Consider the following 4,735-nt stretch of genomic DNA (forward strand, 5'->3'; position numbering starts at 1 on the left):
GGGTTCAGAACATATTAATGAACCACAGAGAACTGGGCCGATTCCAGATGACTAACCTTAAGGCGCGTATAATTAAAGTCTTATCCTCACTCATGCAGTTAACAATACATTTATTGAATTAGCTCTTATTGTATAGCCAGGACTCATACCACATAGTGCAATACAACTACAACTTCAACTTACAGGCGTCATACGTACTCCAACCCATCAATTAAAGTGTCTCGTGCTCAAAATCCTGTTGTCCATACTATTAAAGTGCAATTGTTATTCCATGTCACCTGACACAATTTATCATATATGGAGTCAATTTCGCCTACTATTTCAGTTCAATACGTGGACAGTCCAAGGCTGATCCCAGACACTGTGTGGGTCACAGAAGACATGTAGACCTCAGATGTATTTCTTTTGGTGTACATATAAGGTTCTATGACCGTAGTTTTTTCTAACGGACAGTCCAGATCCCCATAAGGTCCGTTTCCAAAATTCTTTCTCAAAGAACACAGTTGTCAGAGTTTCCAATACACTTTCTCATGTTAATTTCCTTCCGTCAATTTCCTTCATCCCAGTGTCTGGGATCAGCCTTGGACTGTCCACGTATTGAACTGAAATAGTAGGCGAAATTGACTCCATATATGATAAATTGTGTCAGGTGACATGGAATAACAATTGCACTTTAATAGTATGGACAATAGGATTTTGAGCACGAGACACTTTAATTGATGGGTTGGAGTATGTATGACGCCTGTAAGTTGAAGTTGTAGTTGTATTGCACTATGTGGTATGAGTCCTGGCTATACAATAAGAGCTAATTCAATAAATGTATTGTTAACTGCATGAGTGAGGATAAGACTTTAATTATACACGGATATTTTTGTCTGGTTATAGTTTGGACCGTGTTGCTCTGTTATTGTTAATAACCTTAAGGCGCTGCATGCCGCCCTGTTCCGGATCGCGACGGGGAAAACGCGAAATATCGCGTTTTCTCGCGCGAGTTTGGCGCGACATCGCGCCAAATTCGCGCGAGAAAACGCGATATTTCGCGTTTTCCCCGTTGCGATCCGGAACAGGGCGGCATGCAGCACCTTAAGGTTAGTCATCTGGAATCGGCCCTGGTTGAAAAAACAGCATCAGAGGTACCCCCTGGTAGCAGTAAATAGTTGGGAGCTGCAACTGGTCTCTGGACATTTTCTTGGTGCTAGGCCAGTTGCCAAGGCAACCGAGGGCAAAGCAAAGGATGGCTCAAGAAGCAGCCAGAGGAGAAAGTATCTTCATTTCCTTTTCTGACTTCTGGTTCTGTGAGCATCACCCCAGAAATGGATGGAATACACATCCCAATCGGTTGTGTGGGCAGACCCCTAGAGGCCCGTTGCAGGTTTAGGACACCGAGTTCTCCAAAAATGACTAGAAGTGCTCTGTCATAAAATGTGTCATGAACCTGATCAGCATATATGGCTCAGTCCATGTGAGTCTCTCTACACGTGACATCTGATACATGAAGAACACATGTTGGGTGATGCAATGGTAGCTGGGAAGGGTAGTTTTAAAAGACAGAGCCGGTGATAGAGCAAAGGCTTAGCTATACTCTAGATCTATGTAAAGGGCCTGTGAAATGCAAGAAGGGAACCTTCAGCCCACTATAACCTCTCCAGGTCTAAGCCCAGCTCTGGAAGGCAGCTCCAGCCCATTTCTGTTCCTCGCTGCCCTCTGGTTGTGATCCCACGCAGTTTACACTGGAGAGGTGAAATTGACAGTCTTGGGGGGGGGGGTTCGAAGATGAAATTTAACAAACCCTCTGAGGGGTGATCTCTGCCATCTCTGTCTTTTTAAACTACACTTCTCAGCTAACATGGCATCTCCCTACACTTGATGAACATGCACCGAGGTGTCTCGTTTAGAAAGACTCTAACCAACTGGCTGTTTTGGAAAGGAAGTCAGGCACCAGTGAGCACAGTTCATTTGCATGCCTCATAACAGTGTAGCTGGCCAAGAAGACCTGGACTGCAGAGGGCATCTGTACATTTTCTTTTGTAAGGAATATCCAGCATCTCTGCAATTTGACTGGGCCCAGGTTCCAGCAGATCAATAGAAATTTTGACTAGCAAATGGTACCCCCATCCAAACTGTACCCCCTTCCAAGCCACCCTTATTGTCTCAAGCAACACAGCTCTACTCCTGTCTCTCCAATCAGATTTCCCCTGTCATCAGGTTTTTAAAATGTTTACATTTTGAAATATTTGAGTGTGCTTTCTGAACACTTCACATGTTCTATCATGGAATCAGAAGATCGTGGGTTGTTAACAGGTAACTTGTGAGCTACCAGTAGCTCACAGGTTGCTGCACAGTAACTTGCACGTCCCCCAGAAGACCCAGAAAAAGATCACAAAGACATTTGTCCTTAGTTTTCTTTTTAAAAACATCTTTTATTTCATAGGATTTTTCTTGGCGCTGCTTAGTTGACCGTTTCATTTCTGGTGCTCTTTCTAGTCTGTCTTCTGGTTCTAGGACAGAACGAAGCCTGATACCATGCCAAGGAGCTCACTGACCTCCACAAAGTGATGCTCCTGGGGGACAGGGGACATTGAAGGATGACACAAAGGTGTTGCCAGTGACCCCCCCCCCCTCCTGTTATGGAGCCCACGCTGAACTGTGTCAATTTTCTGCTTTGCTGTTTTGAGGCTCTGTCAAAAGACTCTGTTGGGGCAGTATTGCCTGTGCTTGCCCTCCTGCCTCTCTGTTGTTATGGACTGTATTACCTACGCCTGTTTCCTGCCTCCTTGGACACCTACCCCACCTGGGCCCAGAGCCAGGCCACTAGCAGCACAATGCCTGCCGGAGGGACCCTCCACGAGCCTGGCCAGGCACCCCCTGGTCAGTTCCCACGGGGAGTTCCTTGCAGGACAGTCACTGGGTCTGCCCTCGCCACCGGGCAGCCTGCTAGCCAGCCCATGAAGAGTGCCAGGGGAGAAGCCATGTTCTCAGGCAGCAAAGAACCACCATGGACAGTTTACTCTGAGGCTGCCATCTCAAGACCCAGCTCCTGTCATGTCCACAGCGGCCAGCCTCACCCTGCTGTGCATATCGCTGGAAGCCGCCCCAGAATGGAAGCTACGTGCCAGCTGCCCAGAACACCTAATGAACACATTTCAGTACAACCACCACATTCCAGGGCAGATGCCAACAAGACAACTCCAGCTTCCTGACAGATCCAATCAACCCACCCGGCACTCCCCTCCCCTCCTTTGTCCCCTCTTCCCGAGATGTCACTATCACACAGACTCTAAAGTGGCCCATTAGTGATAGTTATAGAGCCATCAAGCTTTTGTTTCCCCTCCTGAGAACCACATGGAAGTCCCCTGCTCCAGGGTACATTTTTGGGTATTTAAGCAGGCTCTGCCTGATGCTCGATGCTCGGTGCTGGGAGCCGGGCCCAGTGCCTGGCTCAGCCGGGTGCTGTACCCCATCCCCAACCTCGCTGCTGGAACCTCTGCTTCTCGCCGTGATCAGGTACGTATTGCCTCTCTGCCATCGATCTCAAATGGGAACCTGCTAATGCAAATGTCTCTGTAACTCTTTCCAACCTTTATTTCTGAGTTCTTGTATGTCTGCTGTATGTAAGTGCTATGTCAGGCACATGCAACACTTTAGTAAACATTATTTATTTGAATACTAGCCTCCTCTTTCTTGTCTGAGAAATCTGAAAGACTGACCCTGGTATACATTGGTTAAAGATCCATGCTAGCTCAAGCCGAACTGCTTGCTAATTTCCCCATAAAACAGCAGTTCTGGTAACAAAGGGCAGGGTTCTGTGTCAGGAATGGGGAAATCCATGGAAATTGACAATTTATTGTGGATCCAATCCTCTGACTCCCTTCCAGTAAGTTGTATTCTCTGACCCCTTTCCACCAAGTTTTCTTGCCGCAGAGAGAGACTTTCAACAAAGATTTTTCTTTTTTTCTCCATCAAAGGTAGCTTTTCTTCATCAAAAAAAAAATTGTACTCTGTAGCCGTGAGTTCCCACCATGGAACTCTTTTTAACAATGCTGCAGGGTCTATTCTAGTTGGTGCCACTGCAACGTAGGGGAAGAGGGACTCATGTCTTCCTAAAATGACACCTGTGGCCTTATTTTCTCGTATATCCCCTGACACCCTTTCAGTTGGAAAAACTGTTGAAAAGAGTTCCCCTGTGGGAAGTCACTGGTACAAAACAGCAGAAAGTCTACCAGGGTGGACTCAGGGACCCTCTTGTTTGGTTCCACCTTGAGCGGAAGAGAACCATAGGATACAACTTAGAGGAAGTAAGTTGTAGGCTCCAGTAGAAAGTAGCTCGGAATATTTTTCATTACTTTGAAGTAGTTCCCAGTAAAGATTGGCAACCCCTCGTCCAGATGGGGGTCGTACACAAAAACACAGAATCAAATATATACATCAGGGCTTTTTTTCTGGGAAAAGAGGTGGCAGAACTCAGTGGGTTGCCCTCGGAGAAAATGGTCACATCGCTGGTGGCCCCGCCCCCTGATCTCCAGACAGAGGGGAGTTTAGATTGCCCTCCGCACCAAGTGGCGTGGAGGGCAATCTCAACTCCCCTCTGTCTGGAGATCAGGGGGCGGGACCACCAGCCATGTGACCATTTTCAAGAGGTTCCGGAACTCCGTTCCACCACGTTCCAGCTGAAAAAAAGCCCTGCATGTACTAGATCTACTCAAAAATATCAGACAAATAAACGAAGCCAGACTGA

This window comes from Eublepharis macularius, chromosome 6 (genome assembly GCF_028583425.1).
Source record: "Eublepharis macularius isolate TG4126 chromosome 6, MPM_Emac_v1.0, whole genome shotgun sequence".
NCBI lineage: Eukaryota > Metazoa > Chordata > Lepidosauria > Squamata > Eublepharidae > Eublepharis > Eublepharis macularius.